Source organism: Bubalus kerabau, chromosome 6, assembly GCF_029407905.1.
Source record: "Bubalus kerabau isolate K-KA32 ecotype Philippines breed swamp buffalo chromosome 6, PCC_UOA_SB_1v2, whole genome shotgun sequence".
Classification (NCBI taxonomy): Eukaryota; Metazoa; Chordata; class Mammalia; order Artiodactyla; family Bovidae; genus Bubalus; species Bubalus kerabau.
In genome coordinates, this window is record NC_073629.1 from 89368427 (window position 1) to 89388920 (window position 20494).

The 20494-nt window shown below is 43.7% G+C and overlaps 1 protein-coding gene and 1 long non-coding RNA gene across 39 annotated transcripts in view; one reads left to right on the forward strand and one right to left on the reverse strand.

Annotated features, from left to right (window-relative positions):
* DAB1 (DAB adaptor protein 1) overlaps window positions 1-20494 on the forward strand; it is a 956508-nt gene that overhangs the window by 660556 nt on the left and 275458 nt on the right. The window contains exon 5 of one of the 38 annotated variants that reach the window (XM_055585758.1): window positions 15690-15797. The exons of the other annotated variants lie outside the window; for them this stretch is intronic. The gene's annotated coding sequence lies outside the window, so the exon portion shown is untranslated. The remainder of the gene's footprint in view (window positions 1-15689; window positions 15798-20494) is intronic. 38 annotated transcript variants of the gene reach the window in all.
* LOC129655400 (uncharacterized) overlaps window positions 6140-20494 on the reverse strand; it is a 57177-nt gene continuing 42822 nt past the window's right edge. Inside the window, exon 3 of the long non-coding RNA XR_008715982.1 lies at window positions 6140-6355. This is a non-coding gene — a long non-coding RNA (uncharacterized LOC129655400). The remainder of the gene's footprint in view (window positions 6356-20494) is intronic.

The following is a 20494-nucleotide window of genomic DNA, read 5'->3' on the forward strand; positions in this document are numbered from 1 at the left end:
GGGTCCCAAAGTCTAGTTTTTATGGAAAGACTGCTGTATCGCGTTACATGTGGTAAGCAGAGTCTGCTGTATTCTCCACAAGCACATGGCCTTGAACTTATTACAGGACACCTCACTCACTGTGGCCATTCCCTGAAGACAGATTCGCTTCTGGCTTCATTGGTGACTTTGTTCTAACTAGTTTCTTTAGAAAGTCGGTTTTCTTCAAATCCCGCTGCACACCTGCTCTCCTCCGTGAACATATTTTGTAACCCCAGCAGAGCAAGCTGCAGCAGGCAGAGCAGCAAGCCAGCCTTCTGAGGCCTGGCCCATGCCTCTCTGTCCCTTTTTCTCTCCCCATCCTGCACCATCATGAGCCCTGGTCTCAGGACACACTTCTGCGACTTTCATGCATGCTGCTCCCTTACTTGGATCATCTTTCTCACCCTGTTCTCTGGACTGACTCTTGGTCATCCTTCAGAACCCGGCAACCATTTGACAGATCCATCGTCCTTGACACTTCAAGCTTCCAAGTGCCCTCGATGAATTAATCAGTGATATTAGTTCCTGCAACCTCCTAAATATCTCTCAAATCCACTCATCCTCTCTCTCCACACTCCCCCTCTCCTCAGGATAGTTTGGGCTGCCTTCATCTGTCATCCAGACCATTCCATCACCCTCCTGAGCAGTCCTCAGGTTTTCAGAGTCATCCATCTCCAAGCTCTTCCTGACACTGCTCACTAATGGGAAGATCTGATCAGTTCTGACCTTTGCTTCAGACCCTTCGGTGAACAGTCCCCACTGCCCTCAGGATAAAGTCCACGAGGTTTATCGGGGCTTCAGGGAAGCCCTCCCTGGCCTGTCCCCTTCTTATCTTTCCAGTCACATCCCTCACCACTCTTCCAGAATGATACTCCACTCCCTGGCTTAACTGAATTCGTTTCAGTCTCCTGATCGTACCATGGTATATTTCTCATTTGGAATTTTGCAAATTTTTTTCTTCTTCCAAGAATAGTACTTGAAAAGAATTCTCTTCAAAGCAACTCCACTTCTGCTTTAGCTTCAAGTTAGCTATTACATCCCTGGAAATATTCGGGGGGCCCATTGCAACCCACCCAATGCGATCCCCAGTTGTGATCATGACCAGTCTTTGTGCTCACAAAGCACCTCATTTTGCCCATCTTAATACATAGTTTTAATCATCTTTTAGTTCCTCTTTATCCCTCACTACGCTGGGAGTTCTGTGAGTGCAGGGACTATATCTGGCTTCAGTTTAAAAAAAAATAATAATAATTTTAAAAATTTATTAATTTTTGGATGTGCTGGGTCTTTGTTGCAGCAGGCTTTGCTCTAGTCGTGACCAGCAGGGAGCTACCCTAGTTGCAGTGCTTGAGCTTTCATTGCAGAGGCTTCTCTTGTTGTAGAGCATGGACTCTAGGGCACTCGGGCTTCCATAGCTGTGTTTCCCAGGCTCTAGAGCACGTGCTCAGTAGCTGTGGTGACTGGGCTTAGTTGTTCCATGGCGCATGGGATCTTCTCTTACCAGGGATCAAACCCATTTCTCCTGCATTGGCAGGCAGATTCTTTACCACTGAGCCATCAGGCAAGCTCCTAACTTCACTTTTACCAGTAAGCACAGTGTTGGAAGATGTAGGTGTGCAGCCTTGTTGAATGAATAAGTGAATGAATGACTAAAAAAGCCTCTCATGCCTCGATTTGTGAAGGCTCTTATAGCACACTTCATTTATTTGTTTATTTCTCTGCCTCTGCCACTAACTATGAGTTCCCAGCACAGCATTTGGAACATGGTAGGTATTCATTAGATGTTTGTCGAATTAATTATCATAAAGTGTGGGGGAGAATGATTTGCACAAACAGAAAGAAAATTTAAAACCATAAACATCTCCCTTAAGAGCTTGCTCTAGAGATTCTTATTATGTGGCATTGAAAATTCCTCCCATTCAGTGAACCACCTCTCCCTTTTGCAACGTGTGTCCAATCATGTCTGGTGCTATAATTCAGCATGATGTGGGCCATATTGGTAGTAAGAGCTATAAGATTTGCCATATTAGTTCATCCCACTGCTTCATTAAGCTCAGTGTGCTGCCTCTGGCAGTGGCTGGGCTTGAATTTTGATGTTTGGAAGAACAAAGCCCTTCATATTAGCCCTCCGATTTCTATGAGTCAGGTAAAGTTACAGTCCTGCCCAGTGTCTGAGAGTCTTCATCTTTGCAGATAGTCAGTAAGTGGCCCAGAGCATGGGGTTTTATTATCTGCATGGATTTTCTGAGCAGACAAAGAAGGCCCCAGGTGTGTCAGGATGTGAGCAACCCCATCCTATAGTGACAGTTTCTGGGATGGTCAGAGTACAGCATGTTGCAGGATTGCATGTTTCTGCCCAGTCCATCAAGACAGCGCCTGTAGGTCAAAGGGAGGGGTGAGGGTGGAGTGGAGATGTCTCCTTTAAGCTTGAACACAAGCATCCCCTTATTTCATGAGAAGCAGCTGAGGCTCAGATTGATGAACAGCTTGCTTGAGATCACACAGCATGTGACAAGTTAGGGACATATTTGCACCTTAATCTCTCTAACCCCAGAGCCTGTGCCTGTGCTGAACAGTGAACTGAACTTCTCCCTACTGAATGCGTGTCCTCTTGTTAATTACCAAGTGACACTTACACTGAAAGACATCTTCCTACAGATTCCAGTAGCCACACCATTGGGCCGAGACGGCCTCGGCGGCACGAAGGAGTGAGGGTAGACCATGTGGTGGAGGCAGAAAGGGAGTCAGCAAAGCACAGAAGCCCTAGCACTTGACCCCTTGTGACTGTGGTTTGTGAAAGGTCGCTACCTATAAGGGTTCTAGAAGCTGAGAAGGAAACATTTTGCTTTCTTTAGGAGGATGCCAGAGAGTCCAGGCTTTCCAGATGTTTTCCAGTTTTCACAGAGTTCAAGATGAGGTGTACTTGAAGGATTTTGACTGCATATAAATCAAGGTGCATTTTGATCTGAATTTGGAACAGGTGCTCTGATTTTGCAGATGCCCCAGTTCCATGAATAGTATCATTGGCTCAGTTTACCTCCCAGTGGGCACCCCCACATCAGAAATACTAATGAGGATGGTGGTGATAAAGGTAACTACTCTCTGCCCACAATTACAGAATAATAGGCAATGTATTCACGCCTTTATATATATTTTCTCTTGCAGAATAACCCCTTGAGGTAGCTCCATATTTGAAATCTCATGTTTGCAGGGGAGAAAACAGAAATAGGAGAAGGGAGACAGAGTGAATGCTGTAATCTCAGAATCGATGCTCTGAAGAGCCCTGTGGTTCTGTCTCACGCATCCATTTAGCAAGCATTACCTGTGCCTTACATGTACCTGGCACATTCTGAACAGAGTGACCTGCTTGAACCTCCTAAACATGCTTGAGTTTGCTGCAGCAGCTCTCCTTTCAATCTGGAAAAAATCCCCTTCTCTCCTGTCTGTTTTCAAGGTTCATCTGATCCTCTGAAACCCAGCTAGATGGCATCCCCCTCCTGCATGTAATTCAACCTTCCTTTCTCCATGACTCTCAGCATACCATTTTAGAACATTTTTAATTTAGATGAAGCTCTCCTTCCTTTCTTCCATCTATTAACATTTCACTTACAGACTTCTCTTCCTTGCTGGATTGATAGAGGGGACTGTGTCTTGTGCATCATTTTGTCCTCTCAAAGTTGAGAGGAGGAGAATTATTAAAGCATTCCCAGTGAGGGAAATGGGAAATGGCATTAATTAGTTGACTACTCAATACACGCAGAGAATGCAATGAGAATCCAAAAAATTCATGAAGTCAGTAGCACTCCCATTTTTCAGATGAATAAACATACTCAGATAAGTTCCAAGTTTGTTCAGCATCGCTCATCATGTGAATGGAAGGAGTGGGAATTTTAAACTCAGGTCTAAATGATCCAGAGCACAGGACCTTTTTGATATATTCTGTGTTTTCTCCACAGTGGTCATTGAATAGAACCTCAGTGCAAGCTCATTTCCTAGGGATCTGGTTGCTCTTGCAAAGCAGTGGCAACAGATGCAGTTTACTTTTATAAAGAGTTTCTATATAAACATCAGAGATTTCACTTCCTTCTACCTGGGGACTGTGGTCACTTCAGTCTTTCAACCTTCCCTGACTGGCACTGCTGCTCTAGGAAGAACATGCATTCCAATTGTTAAACCAGAGGCAAGAAAAGCCACGCAGGATCTCACATTGGAAGAAGCCCAGCTGATGATGAATAGCAGACCTGAATCTTATCATGTATTTCAGGATGATGTACGGGACTGTTGGAAACTGCCTTTGACAAATGTGCCCGGGAAGGGGAATTATCTCCAACAATGAAAAATGTTCTTATTATGTGATCCTAAAAAAGGATCAGGACCCCTATCATTGGGGAAATGATTATCCCCACATCCTTTATTAACAGCGATATGGAAGTGTGTGCTAAAGACGATGGACATGGCAATGATCCTGTGATGGATAGCCGTGAGTGCTGGAGTCAGGCTGGACTTAGGAAAGGTAGCTTGATGCTTGATAGCAGACGGGAAATGTGTAACTGTCTCAGGTCGCTTTTAGCCCTTGCTTCCTAAGCTCTGCAAGACTTGTCCCTGCTGTCTTAGTTGAGTATCCAGTGGCTTTTGGTCAGGCTGAGGCTCTGATTAAATATAGAAGGGATATAAGTTTGTAGGAAATAAAGCTATTTTTATAGGGGGAAGAAAATGGTATGCCCAGCATGTTAAATATTTAATTTCATTTTATTTTCACATTTCACATGCATATGTAGAAACCTGGAGTCATAGAGATTCAGTAGCCTGTCCAAGGCTGGAAGCCAGCAAAGTGAGAATTTGAACCTGAGCAGTCTGATTTCCAATTCTATGTGCTTTGTAGACCATCTTAGCTTTTAATAAATAATGTTATGGCTGGAGTTCAAAATAGGGGGAGAAGCAGCTAAATGAGGTGTGTATGTGAAGGTACCTCCTGTCATCTTTAGTACAGAGTAGATGTTCAGGAAATGCTAGTTAGGTCAAGACTTTCGATACAGCACAGAGAGCTCAGGTTGATGCTCTGTGATGACCTACATGGGTGGGATGGGAGGTCTTTGAAAGTTCCTTCCTTTCTTCTCCCCTCCCCTGTCTCTTTCCTACCTTCTTCCCTTCATTCCATTTGTGAGCTTTTTCTAAAGCCAGGCAGAGTGCCGGCCACAAAAGAAGATTGTAAACAAGTCCCTGGCTTAGAGACCCTAAACTCTAATATGAAAGACAGACAACTGAGAAGCAATTATAGTTCCCTGGAGTTAAGTTAAAATCCCAAAACAGAGATAACCAGGTTTCCAAGGACTTCCCAGGGTTTGTGAGATTTAAATAAAGATTCTTGGAGTTCAGATTTCTTTTTTTTATTCAATGAATGCTTTGTGAAATATCTCCTATTATTACAGGCATTATCTACCTATTAGATTTAAGTCCCCAGTTGCGAAAAATAAATCTTACTCTGTCTTCCAGTGAAAGGAAGGCCAGCGGATCAGACATCTCACTGGGCAGCAACTTGCTCCCCCTTCTTCTTGAGTAAAATCTCCTTCAAGATACACACATATTTTATTCATTTCCTATTATGCGTAGGACCAGGTACATAGTATGTGCTCATTAAGTGTGTGTTGAACAATAGAGCAGCCTATATTAGAGGTGATTCTTTGGCCTTTGGCCTACATTTTACTAGAATCAGTAATTTATATTCCATTAGTTTTCCTTTGATGTTTTAAAATAATGATTACTGTAGCTTCTCCTTCTGCTCACAGAGTTATAGATTGCAGATAGATTTTGTGTAATTTGCCAATGCCAGTCACTTTTAATGGCTGCTTGGAGCACTGTGTAGAGGATTCTGAAATCGTATCCTAGCTTTGAGCGAAAGCAATTAACACTCAGGTGTATCTCTTTTCAGTCTTTTTAGTTTTTTTAGTTTTTCTGCATAAAAGTGTGTGCACACAAGCCTGCAAACACATACCTTCCTGTTTGATCCTCTTGTGTATTTAATTCCATGCTTTTTCACTAAACCTTACATTTTAAGCTGTTTCATGTCGTTATAAACTTTTGACAGTCATCATTTACAAAAATCCCAAGTGATCTCGTTTTCTTTAGCTTTTACTCAGGAAATATCTCTCCCAGTCCTTCTGTCATTATTGCCATTCTTCAGTGGACCATTCCCAACTTTGCCAAATCTTGCTGAAGTTGGGGCATATACAGAACTGTTTTCAATAGCCAGTGATTCATTTTGCTTTTCCTTCTTCAGCTGATGCAGGGTTTGTCTTCTGTATTTTGTGGCCTAGGGAAGATGGTAACTTATTTCCTGCAGTGAGAAGAAAACGAGAGATGTTGGGGTGGGCTTCCCTTTGTAGGAGGGCCACCAGCATGGACCACTCTTCTGGTACAGCCTTGGCATTGAGCTTTGCCAGTGCAGGCCTCTGAGCTCTAGTGCTTTTGCCGTTCAAATCTTTTAACCTCAGCTTATCAACTTTAATACATTGTCCTGGTGCCTTGATTTTTTGGTTCATCTATTTTAATGTGATGAAATGTAAAAACCAAGCACAGCCTTGTCTCCTCACAATGACTTTAGAGTTTTTCAGCTGATAACCTAGCTTTCATCTGTTAAGGATTCGAATTTTAAACAGTCAAAAATACATTTTCCTGGTATCTATCATCAAGTGATTAGTGCAACTATTTAGTTCTGGTCGTCTTTCCTATTCTTGGTATATTTATTTTCTCTTCTTAGAATTCTCCCATCGCCCTCTCTGTCTGGGAGACTGGAGATGTCATTTAAACCTTGCTTATTGGGATTCCATTATTTGTCTCTCATATACAGTCAGCTAAATCAAAAAGTCAGACAGTGTTTTTAAATTGCAAATTTAAATGACAATTTATAGACCAGGTCTACTGGAAATTTTCTGTCCTTGGCATCCATCATTGTTTGTGTGTACATAATTTTATGTTCTCCCTTTTTATCTTCTTGAGAGCACAGCACACATATCTATCAGGAAAATCAGAACTGCTTGCAATCGAACAAAAAAGGCAATAAAGATCTTGAAAGGAAATGAAGACAAACACCCTATACCAGATCTTACTTAAATATTAGCTCTTTTCCTCCTCCTTCCCCTCCTCTTCCTCTTAAAGAAGAAACTTGCATTAGTCACTTTTCTTTTTTTTAAGTATTGAAACTCATGGTTTAGATTCAGAGAAACTAAACATTTGCCAAGGGCCTGAAATATGCCAAATACTCTTAATCTCAGTTAATCTTTGTGATAAACCAATGATCATGACACTGTTATTGATAATTGTGATAGCTAATGTTTATTGAACACTTACTCTATACTAAGGATTGTTGTATCTTTTGCTTACTGTGACTCATTCAAAATAATAATAGATTGCTTTCTGAAGGAGGAAACTGACATTTCATGGGAGGCAACTTGCTCAAGGCCCAAAGCTGAGTGAATGATGCAGCTCCCGCTTCCAATTAGAACTCTGCCCACCACACTGGTTTCTATTTTTATTTTTAGTAAAGAAAATTTTATTTCACTAAGAAAATTGGGGACCTATTTAGTATCTCTATTTTATAAGAATGACAGGCTGAAAAGTCATCTCACTATGCCTTGCTGAGTTTTAATTTTGAGCAGGTTGCCTTTGATGGGGTAGCTTTAAACCTTGAAATCATCTTCTTTTATCGGTCCATTTTCTCTGGGATCAGAGTAGATTGGCAAAAGCATTATGATCTTCCATTTCAAAGTTGAAGGATTATCTATCTTGATGGGGCAAATCATCTCTAAAATCCTTCTAAAGCCGGCTGCAGAGGTTGGTACGTTTCAGAAAATAACCTGTGGTACCCAGGAACTTCAGTGATGGGAATCAGTGAAGTAAGATTTACACCGGGAGGGCCCACCTTTAACACGTGGACCCAGGGCATCAGTTGTGTCAGGCATTTCCATTTGCAGCAGGAGCCTGAAGTTCCTCCTTGCAGCCTCAGCTCACTGCCAGACTACAGTGTCAGCAGCAGCTGGTGGAGTCAAGAGCTTGTAGGATTCCAGTCAGACATGGGAGATGAGGATATGGGGCCATGAGATTTCCTTGTGTCTGGAGAAAAAAAGAGAGGGAGCCAGAGGAGGCTAAAGGAGCCATAAGACCATAAGTGCAGGTTTGACCCTAAATGAAACAAAGAGGAAGGGAAGGAAGATAGGATAGGTAGAAGCATCTTAGACATCAACAAAGTCTTTGTAGAGCCATTGAGCCAAAGTCGCTCATCAGAGGAATCCTGTATCTCCTGGGAATGGTTGGCCAGAGTATTCCTGCCCTGATCTATTTTTGTCTGGGAACAGCTTGTGGGAAGCATAATCTTGGTGCAGATGGATTTCTGTTTCTGATTTTTATTTTATATTATACTATAGTTGATTTGCAGTGTCATGTAGGTTTAAGGCATTTAGCAAAGTGATTCAGTTATACATATGCATATATCTATTTGTCAGATTATTTTCCCATATCGGTTATTGCAGAACATTGAGTAGAGTTCCTTGTGCTGTACAGTAGATCCTTGTTGGTTCAGTTCAGTCTCTCAGTTGTGTCCAACTCTTTGCAACCCCATGGATTGCAGCACGCCAGTCTTCCCTGTCCATCACCAACTCCCAGAGCTTACTCAGACTCATGTCCATTGAGTCAGTGATGCCATCTAACCATCTCATCCTCTGTCATCTCCTTCTCCTCCTGCCTTCAATCTTTCTCAGCATCATGTTCTTTTGAAGTGAGTCAGTTCTTTGCATCAGGTGGCCAAAGAATTGGAATTTCAACTTCAACATCAGTCCTTCCAATGAATATTCAGGACTGATTTCCTTTAGGATTGACTGGTTTGATTTCCTTGCAGTCCAAGGGACTCTCAAGAGTCTTCTCCAACATCACAGTTCAAAAGCATCAATTCTTCGGTGCTCAGCTTTCTTTATAGTCCAACTCTCACATCCATACATGACTCCTGGAAAAACCATAGCTTTGACTTGACGGACCTTTGTTGGCAAAGTAATGTCTCTGCTTTTTATATGCTGTCTAAGTTGGTCATAGCTTTTCTTCCAAGGGTCATCTATCTTATATATAGTAGTGTGTATATGTTGATCCCATCCTCCTAATTTATTCCCCTGCCATCTTTCCCTTTTGGTAAGCATAGTTTATTTTTCATGTCTGTGAGTCTGTTTCTGTTTTATACGTAAGTTAATTTGTATCTTTTTTAGGTTACACATATAAATGATATTATATCATGTTTGTCTGAATTACTTCACTTATTATGATAATCTCTAGGTCCATTTGTGTTGCCGCAGACGGCATCATTTCATTCTTTTTTATGACTGAGTACTATTCCATTGCATACGTGTACCATGTCTTTATCCATTCATCTGTCGACGGTTGCTTCAGCGTCTTGGCTGTTGTGAATAGTGCTGCAGTGAACACTGGGGAGCGTGTATCTTTTCAAATTATGATTTTCTCTGGTTATGTGTCCAGGAGTGGGATTCTTGGTTAATATAGCAGCTCTAGTTTTAGTTTTTTAAGGACCCCTCCATACTGCTCTCCTTGGAGAAGGAAATGGCAACCCACTCCAGTGTTCTTGCCTTGAGAATCCCAGGGACTGGGGAGCCTGACGGGCTGCCGTCTATGGGGTCGCACAGAGTCGGACACGACTGAAGCAACTTAGCAGTAGCAGCAGCAGCAGCAGCAGCAGCATACTGCTCTCCAGAGTGAATTTCTGAGTGTAGCACCTGAGGCACCAGGCTATTTTCTTCCCTGCCATTGGTGGTCTGCAAGATGCGCCCTCATGGCCCTCTCTTGGAACCAAACTGATGCTCATAAAGCCTAAGTATGATAAGCTGTTGTCAGACCTTCCCTCTGACTTCTTCAACTTGCTGCCAGTTGGTGCAAACCAGCCATTCAGAGTCCTCTCCCCAGGTCACACCGTTCTCAGATAGAGGTGCGCAACTGTGGGGTCGCAGGTGAAGCTCAATGAGATCAGGGTCCTAGATTCTCTGGCCAGTTAGTCCAACAAGTTCCAGAACATTCTGTCCTTTCATAGCCTGCAAGGACCAAATAAGAGGGGAGCTACAGCAGCTATTTGGTTAACAACCTGAGAAAAAAGCCTTCTTAGTACCTAGCATTCTTCCTGCACACAAAAGGAGAGTGGCTGTCCCACCCCCCACTGCTCCCCCTGGCCACGAAGGCCTGGAGGTCACATTTCTTGAAAGTCTTGCTGATGGCTGGTGTGTGCAGAGCCTTATTTAAGTCAGCTCCATCAGCCTTCACAACCTGTGAGGCATATAGCCCAGTGATTGTGTTAATGTCTTCAGAATTACAAAGTGACTAGTTACACCTCATTCTATTTATTAAGTTATGTGACCTTGAAAGTGAAAGTCACTCAGTCGTGTCCGACTCTTTGCGACTCCATGGACTATACAGTCCATGGAATTCTCCAGGCCAGAATACTGGAGTGGGTAGCCATTCCCTTCTCCAGGGGATCTTCCCAACCCAGGAACTGAACCCCTGTCTCCTGCATTGCAGGCAGATTCTTTACCAGCTGAGTTGCCAGGGAAACCCTATGTGACCCTGGGCAACTTCTAAATCCTTTAAGCCTCACTGTTCATATGTAAAAGGGGAGTGATAGGGCTCATCTCTGGGGGAGATAATTCAGACCAAATGAAATCATGTATGTAAATGTTAGCACATACATTTGTGTGTGTATGTGTGTGTGTACACGCACGCACACACACACACACATACACACACTCTAGTTTGCTGCTCTTGTGACCATGAGAAAACTAAAGCCCATGTATCATGGCTGATTGGTGGGACCATAAGGTTTTGCGGGGTAGATTGTGCAAGGCTTTGTGTGTGTGTCCATTGCTGCCTGGCTCTGTGCTGGAGGTGCTGCTGGTGGTGGAGAGATACCATCTGCCCCCTGCCTGCCTTCAAGGAGGTCACAGCTGAGCGCTCCAGTGTCACCTATTGGTCTCTAAGCACAACATGCTACTCCACGGCTCCCTGCGCAGCCTTCACCTTGGCCTCCCTCAGAAACACTGTTGCTTAAAACAGAACCTACTCATAAAAGAAGCAACCTGGAGGCTGGGCATCCTGAGGGCACAAGCCCCACCCTAAGAAGCCAGACACTGACATGTCCCCTTTCCATCTCTCCAGAGCTGTTCTTGCCTTTTTTCAGCTCTGCTTCCTGCTTCTCCCTCCCTGCAGCAGGCTTTCCTTGGTCACTGTGCTCGTGGCCAGCTTTACTGATTTGTTCATTCAAGATCCCAAGTAAGACTTGAGTCACAAAATCCCAATTCTAGGGAAAGAAATTCTGTAAATCTCAGCCCAGTTCTGACAATGGTTACTCCTGGTCTTCAAGAGTTAGGGATATGTAATATAAGCCAGGTATTATAGCCCACCTCATGGGTCATGGGAGGAGATCACTATGCAAAGTAAGGAGGCACAGGCTGAATGCATACAGCTTCCGAAAAGGCTCAGTTTAGATGTCACTTCCTCCAAGAAGCCTTCCTGGACCAAGCTAAACAAGGTGCAAGGCTGGTTTAGACCCTCCTGTGTGCCACTTGAAGTTGGGGCTCTAGCCTCTGTTACATTAGATCTCAAGTTGTGCTAATGTGCTTTCCTCAACCCCATATCTGTCTTCATACCACATCCTGCCTCCTGCGAGCAGGAAGAGGATATAGTTCCTGTTTGCAAACCCTTCCTGTTGCCCAGTGCCTGCTGCACAGTATGTACTCTGTAAGTGTTAACAAAGTTGAGCATCATTGGGGTTACAGACACGTACTTGCAATGTGGAATGAGAAATACTTCCTCATGACAACACGAAATGGTCCCTTGGGCAAAAATAACAGTTGTCCCCAGCTTTCTCCCACCCAAGGTGCCTTCAGCATCCATGGACAGCGGCAGAGTGCAGACAGGATGGCCATTTTTCCATTTATAGTCATGTTCTGTGTCTTTGATCCCAAACTCTTTAGGTGTTGAATATTAAAGAGCCCGCTGCAGCTCCTCCTCACTTGATAGTCATCCTGTGCCCCACCCATTAGTGCCAGTTAGCCACCAAAAGATGAAAAGTTGGGGTTCGTAATGAGCTGAGTTGGCACTTGTTCACTCAGCATCTCTTGAGCTGATTAAACTGCTGGAAGGTGTCAGGCTTAACCTTTCTGAGGAAGGGCTTACAAAGGCACTTTTGCTATAGCTTTTTCCAACCCTCATTTTATTTTGGGTGACTGACCTAAAGGTCTTAAAGTGAAAAATCTTACAAACCCAGGGCTCAAGCCATACCATATGCAAATACTCATCCCAGACACTGCCCATGAGGGCTGAGGCACTGAGAACAAGGCAGAATGTTAGTGCTGGACACAGAACAGGTGCAACCTTCCCGCTGGCCTGGCCACTTAGGAGAAGTAGAGTAGGCCAAGTGTGGTACCTGGTGCCAAGGTTCTTGTTATTCAGTCGCTGAGTCATGTCTGACTCTTTACAATTCCATGGACTGCAGCACACCAGGCTTCCCTGTCCTGTACCATCTCCTGGAGTTTCCTCAAACTCATGTCCATTGAGTTGGTGATGCCATCCAACCATCTCATCCTCTGTAATCTCCTTCTCCTTTTGCCTTCAATCTTTCCCAGCATCAGAGTCTTTTCCAATGAGTTGGCTCTTCACATCAGGTAACCAAAGTATTGAGTTTTGGCTTCAGCATCAGTCCTTCCAAGGAATATTCAGGATTGCTTTTTTTTAGGATTGACTGGTTTGATCTCCTTGCAGTCCAAGGGATTGTCAAGAATCTTCTTCAGCACCACAGTTCGAAGGCATCAATTCTTTGGAAGTCAGTCTTCTTTATGGTCCAGCTCGCACATCTGTACATGACTACTGGAAAAACCATAGCTTTGACTTTATAGACCTTTGTTCTCAAAGAAATGTCACTGCTTTTTAATAGGCTGTCTAGATTTGTATTGCTTTTCTTCCAAGGAGCAAGCATCTTTTAATTTTATGGCTGCCGTCATCATCCACAGTGATTTTGGAGCCCAAGAAAATAAAATCTGTCACTGTTTCCATTGTTTTCTCATCTGTTTGCTATGAAGTGATGGGACCAGATGCCATGGTCTTCGTTTTTTGAATGTTGAGTTTTAAGCCAGCTTTTTCACTCTCTTCTTTCACCTTTACCAAGAGGATCTTTAATTCCTCTTCTCTTTCTGCCATAAGGGTGCTGTTATCTGCCTATCTGAAATTATTGGTATTTCTCCTGGCAATCTTGATTCCAGCTTGCAATTCATCCAGCCCAGCATTTCTCGTGATGTACTCTGCATATAAGTTAAATAGGCAGGGTGACAGTATACAGCCTGGACATACTCCTTTCCCAATTTGGAACCAGTCTGTTGTTCCATGTCCAGTTCTAACTGTGGCTTCTTGACCTGCATACAGTTTTCTCAGGAGGCAGGTCAGGTGGTCTGGCATTCCCATCTCTTTAAGAATTTTCCACAGTGTGTTTGGTCTATAAAGTCAAGGGCTCTAGTGTAGTCAGTGAAGCAGAAGTAGATATTTTTTCCTGGAATTCCCTAGGTTTTTCTGTGATCCACTGGATGTTGGCAATTTCATCTCTAGTTCCTCTGCCTTTTCTAAATCCGGCTTGTATATCTGTAAGTTCTTGGTTCACGTACTGTTGAAGCCTAGCTTGAAGGATTTTGAGCATTACTTTGCTAGCATGTGAAATGAGTGCAATTGTGTGATAGTTTGAATATTCTTTGGCATTGCCCTTCTTTGGGATTTCCAGTCCTGTGGCCACTACTGAGTTTTCCAAATATGCTGGCATATTGAATGCAGTACTTTAATAGCATCATCTTTTAGGATTTGAAATAGCTCAGCTGGAATTCCTTCACCCCACTAGCTTTGTAGTGATGCTTCCTAAGGCCCACTTGACTTCATACTCCATGATATCTGGCTCTAGGGAGTAATCACACCATCGTGGTTATCTGGCTCATTTTTTGTATAGTTCTTCTGTGTATTCTTGCTACCTCTTCTTAATATTTTCTGCTTCTGTTTGGCCCTTATTATTTCTGTCCTTTACTGAACCCATCTTTGCATGAAATGTTACCTTGGTATGTCTGATTTCCTTGAAGAGATCTCTAGTCTTTCCCATTCTATTCTTTTCCTCTATTTCTTTGCATTCTTCACTTAGGAAGGCTTTCTTATCTTTCCTTGCTGTTCTTTGGAACTCTGCATGCAGATGGGTATATCTTTCCTTTTCCCCTTTACCTTTCACATGGTGCCAAGATGCTGCATACCTATTGATGGAAGGATTGTCCCCGACACCCTGCAGTGTCACAAATGAGAGTGTCTCCCTCCCAAAGACACTGCTGTGTCTGTTACAGTGTGACCAGCACCTCCACCAGTGCCCAGCACATAGCACGTGCCTGGTAAATATTTGCTGAGTGAACAAACGAAGCAATGATGAACAGTGATTAAGAACTCTTGAAGGAGAGAGACTTTGATTTGAATCTTGCTTCTCCTACTTCTGAATGTGGCTAACACAAATCTTTTACTCAGGCTCTTTCAGATCCTGGTCCTTCATTGTTCATTGAGAAGACCAGTATCTCTTATGGTTTGGGGCTTAACTATGAAACACTTAACTTGGTGTCTGGTATCTCGTATGTAGTAGGGCTTCCCTGGTGGCTCAGATGGTAAGGAATCCATCTGTAGTGTGGGAGACCCGGGTTTGATCCCTGGGTTGGGAAAATCCCCTGAAAAAGGGAATAGCTGCCCATTCCAGTTTTCTTGCCTGGAGAATTCCGTGGTCAAAGGAGCCTGATGGGCGACAGTCCATGGGGTCACAAAGAATCTGACATGACTGAATGACTAACACTTTCACTTTTTTCATCATGGCTTGGGGCGTAACTGTGAAACACTTAGCATGGTGTCTCGTCTGTGCTGTGCTGTGCTTAGTCACTCAGTCATGTCCAACTCTTTGCAACCCCATGGACTGTAGCCCGCCAGGCTCCTCTGTCCATGAGGAGTCTCCAGACAAGAGTAAGTATCTAAGAAATATAGCTGCTTTTAGTAACTTCTGTTGTTAATGGAGTAACTTTAAATACAGCACTTGATACCGTGTCTGTCTATTCATTTATCAAATGAAAATACTCTGTCCACTATACAGGCTGAGGACTAGTATAAGATGGGGTACAGACCTATATGCCTGGGGTCAGTGCTTGATAACTGGTGGATGAGACGCCATCACCTTAAGTAGAAGACCTTGAAGGCTCAGCTAGTAACCCCTCACCTCCCGGAGCAGCAGGCATGTTTGTAGCCAGGCCTGTCTAGAATGTGATAGCAGCTTTCCTGGGCAGACACCCAGGCTCTGCCCTTTCCTTGGCCTTTCTCCGTGAAAGAACTCAGGCTTTTCACAGGCATCCGAGACTGTATTATCAGACTTTCACCTAGCAAGCTGTTCTTTTCAGCAGTCCGACTGTTACAGTTCTCATGACTGATCACCAACCCTTCTTTACCAAAAACCCCTTAATCCTTTGATCTTGTCTCAGTCACAAGAAATGATTGTCTGTTACCTCTTGCCATACAGGAGTTAGAGAGGATTACCAGGCAGCAGCCTCAGTCAGGCCTTAACCTTCTTCTCCCGCCAGCCAGTCGTTTCCTGATGTGAAATCCTCCTGTCTCCAGTCCCTGGAAAATATCCTTGGGAAGAGCAGAGCTGAGCAAGGTAGCTGGGTTAGAGCAAAGGGCATCTCAAGGTGAGTGGCTGATGGGAATATCCTGGTGATAGGAGTAGGGGTTGAGTCTGGATAGATATACAGTACTGCTAAGTGAAAGAAAATCTGTTGTGTGGTTCAGGAACAGACCAGGGCCTCACAGTTGACAAAGGCCCAGTGTCCAGGCCATCTTGCCTGGCCCTCACATCAGCTCCAGGAGTTGGCAGTGCCAGGCATAACAAGTACACGATGCTTTTCCAAAACAGGCCCAGGACTTGTGCAGCTTGCATGTGGTCACGTGGTGAACGGTGGCATCTTCAAGACTAGATCTCAGCTTCTTCTCATGATATAGTGTTTTTCTGTCAGCAAGATCAAGGGCTGAGAAGTAACCCAGGTCTTGGCATCCTGATCTCTTGGTTGGTTGCTCTCAGATTCATCCTCTACCTGTACATGGCAGGGTATTCTGTGTATCCCAGGGAGCGGACATTGCAAACTCCATTCCCTTAAGCTCTCCGGACATTGGGTCTTCCGGCTGGGCTCAGCCAGTAGGAGGTCATGGAGGGAGATTGGAGGGTGGGACAAAGAGGTTGGACACTTTTCCCTCTCCCTCTTCTTCCACTTGTGGCTTTGGCAGTCACTGCATGTGCTCTGTGGATCTGGGTCCTGCTGGACGCTGGCACTCCTCTTGATGTCTTAACCGCCCTTGGACCACACAGCCATAGTCCCAGTCCCTTGTCTTGCATCCTGGTCACAGCATCTCCTTTTTTTGTTGGTCTAATCCCAGGACTGCTCACAGCTTCCTGCTCTCCCTAATCCCTGGATCAGTTCCTTTTTCCCTGGCTTTTCAGCTTTTCTAACACCATTGTAAGGGTTCCCCACATGAAATTCTCTCTTTGAAAAGTTGGCAAGGACTCTGTTTGTCTGATTGGCCCCTGACTGATCCTTTGTTTCAAACCTGGCTCCACATTGTATGAGAAAACTTTGGACAAGCTGGTTAACCTGCAGAACCTCTTTACTCACTCAGAAAATGAGGATTTTAGAATTAGAGATGAGATATATATATATAGAACCTAACAGAGGACTTGGGACATAGTAGGTATTTAAGAAGTGACAACTCTTACTATTTTTTTTTTTTTAACTAATCATTTAGGGAGAGAATCAGAATGTCTCAAGGAAGGAACCTGGTCTTTTTATTTTTCAATTCCTTTCAGGATGCCTCACATTTAATAAAGAAAATAAACTTAATGAAGTTATATATACATACATATATTTATATACACGCACACAGACACACACACACACACACAGATGTCTCAACTGAAAGAGTTGGATGAATTGAGAGACTCTGCCAATGTTATTCCAGGATTCTTTTTTTCTTAATTGACCATATATGTGAGAGTCTATTTTTGTCTCTCTATTGTTTTCTGTTGGTCTAAATGTCTGTTTTTATGCACCATATAGCACCACATTTAAAAAAATTGTTTGTTTCTGGCTGTGCTGGGTCTTCCTTGCTACGCACGAGCTTTCTCTAGCTGCAGCAAGCAGGGGCTACTCATCCCTGTGCTGCACTTGCTTACTGAGGTGGCTTCGCTTGTTGGAGCATGGGCTCTAGGGCATGCAGGCTTCAGTAGTCGCAGCATGCGAGCTCAGTACTTGTGGCTCAGAGGCCCTAGAGTGTGGGCTCAGTAGTTGTGGTGCATGGGCTTAGTTGCTGTGTGGCATGTGGGATCCTTCTGAACCAGGAATCAAACCTGTGTCCCCTGCATTGGCAGGCAGATTCTTATCTATTGTACCACCGGGGAAGTCCTATTCTAGGATTCTTAATTTTCTTGGTGAATTCTCTAGTGAAATAATATCACTGTTTTCACTTTGGAAGCCCATTTTAAATGTTAATCACCATAAAGTTAACAATTGGAAAATACCACAGGATCCTTTGGAAGGTACTTACTGTAGCAACATTGTCAGTTCCCCCTTTTTATGGAGGGAGGTGTCACTGATTCTTCTTCCCTAAACTCGCTGTTCAAAGCTGAATCCCTTAGCAGTTCTCAGTGATCATGGCTGCACCCCAGGCTCACACACACTGTTTCTTGCATCAGCACTCTTGCAGGAGTTGGCAGATGTTCCTCGTTTTGGGGTGGGGGATTGTAAGGTTTCCTTAGTCACACTTGCTAAAACTGCACAACTTCCAGTGGGCTTGTTAAACATGGGGAAATCCCTGTGTGTAGATATTTATGGATTAGGAATCCAGTGTTAAATATTTACTTCAGCTCCTTGGAATTAGAAATGATTTAACAAACCCTTTGGGGAGTTGGAATGACTTTGGTTTAGAACCAGCCCATATATTTTTCTTCTCGGCCACCATTCACTCTTTTGTGACATAGCAGCATTGGGGAGATGCCCATGAAAAAGATGGAGAGCTCAGCTTTGAATCTGGAGGTTGGGTTCATCTGTTTTTGCCTTCTATATTGCATGATCTGTATTTTCAGAGTGGGCATTCACGCAGGGTGAAAACTCCACCCTTCAGTGCCATCCTTCACAGCTACACTGTAACGCAAACCACCTGGATGTTTATCAGCAAACATGGCCCTTCCTCAGATCCAGTGAGTGGGCATCCACATGTAAGGACTGAGCATCTGTATGCGTCCAAGCTTGCACTGAGAACCTGAGGAAGTTTCTCTCTGTGGACCCCTGGGAGGATCCTGACGTCACAGAGAACGCAGTCTTCAGAATGAGACAGGCCCAGATCTGAATCTCATCTCTGCTGGTCGATAGCTGTGTACCTTGAAAAAAACTTTTCCTCTCTCGACTTCAATTTCCTTGTCTTGATAGCAGAGATAAAGGTAACTCTGTACTAGTTTCCCAAGGCTGCTGTAAAAAATTGCCACAAGCTTAATGGCTTAAAAGAACAACAGGGACCTACTTGGTGGCCCAGTGGTAAAGAATCTGCCTTGCAATGCAAAGGACATGAGTTCAATCCTGGTCTGGCAAGATTCCACATGACACGAGGCAACTAAGCCCACGTACTGCAACTAAGATTCAGTGCAGCCAAATAAATAATTAATTAAAAGAAAAATAACAGGAATGTATTCTTTCACAGTTCCAGAGGCTAGAAAGCCAAAATCAAAGTGTCCATGTGAAGGTTTTAGAGGAGCATCGGTCCCTTGCCTCTTCTCGCTTCCGGTGTTGGCTGAGATCCCGTGGTGTGTGGCCACATCTCTTTATGCTCTGACTCCCCTACATTTGTCCTTGGATTTAGTACCCACCCAAATAATCTAGAATGATCTCTTTATCTTGAAGTACTTAAATATGTCTGTAAAGACCTTTATACTAAATAAGGTCACATCATACATACACAGGATCCCTGAATTAGGACACGAAAAAGGTCATTTAGGGGTTGCCGTTTAGCCCATTATTGCTGTGGTTCAGTCGCTAAGTCGTGTCCAACTCTTTGCATCCCCATGGACCGCAGCATGCCAGGCTACTTTGTTCTTTACTATCTCCTGGAATTTGCTCAAAATTCATGTCTGTTGAGTCGGTGATGCCATGCAACCATCTCATCCTCTGTCACCCCCTTCTCCTCCTGCCTTCAGTCTTTCCAAGCATCAGGGTCTTTTCCAATGAGTCAGCTCTTCATGTCAAGTAGCCAAAGTATTGGAGCTTCAACTTTAACACCAGTCCCTCCAGTCAATATTCTGGGTTGATTTCCTTTAAGATTGACTGGTTTGATTTCTTTCTAAAGGGTTGGTGTTGTGTGTCACTGGCATCAGTTCTGATTGGCTAGTACCCATGCCATGAATTTACATGTAACAAGCCTACTTTGTGGAGATGTTGTGGTTGATTGAAATTATATGCATGTACCTGTGTGCCTGGGGCATAGTAAGCATTTATTAAACAGTAGCTTCTTTTGTTGCAGTTTACAAGGTCTTCGCATGTATTATTCATCCTTCATTCGGTTGTTTATTCATTCATTCACTCTATATTCATTTAAACAGCAATTGGTGGAGTACCTGTCTACCATGGGCCAGTCACTAGCCAGGCCATGAAGATATAAAATATAAAACACAGTTTCTTTCTTGAGACACAAGCCCTATGTGAGAATAGACAGTGACTATAGCTCAGTGTGAGATCTTCATGTAGGTATTTATCAGGGATTGGAGAACGCTTCACAGAAGAGGTAGCCTTCAAGCTCACTTATGAAAGTTGATTAGGAGTTGACTAAACAAAAGGAAGACGTGCATGAGCCGCTTGCAGTGCTGCATGTATTGAGGCATAAGAAATCATAGCATTTTTGAGGGATGGTGACAAAGTCAGGGTGTGGGGGCACAAGGTTTATGCAAGGGAGAAGATGAGACAGCCATAGGAAACAAAAGCCAGATTTTATGTGATGCTCACAGAGTAAAAGTAGCATTGATCTCATTTTACTGGGAAAGAAAGAGAAATGGACTTGCCCAGCATCATGTAGCTGGTTAGCAAGAGAGCTTGTGCTCAGCTGTCTGCCTCTCCTTTCTCATAAGACGAGCATACCTGAATGCCCTTCTTCCACTGCCTGCCAGGATTCTCTGCAAGGCATTTTTATTCTCTCTCTATTGTGGTCCCTTTGATGCTAGGGGCCATGCCTTGTGACTAGCATGCACCCCTAGCCTGCCTTGTGCCTGGCACCCATCCAGCTTCAAGCAAATCTTTATTAAATGCATTTCATTGCAGCTGAAATTCTGGTATCAAGCAGGAGAGCTCGCTGT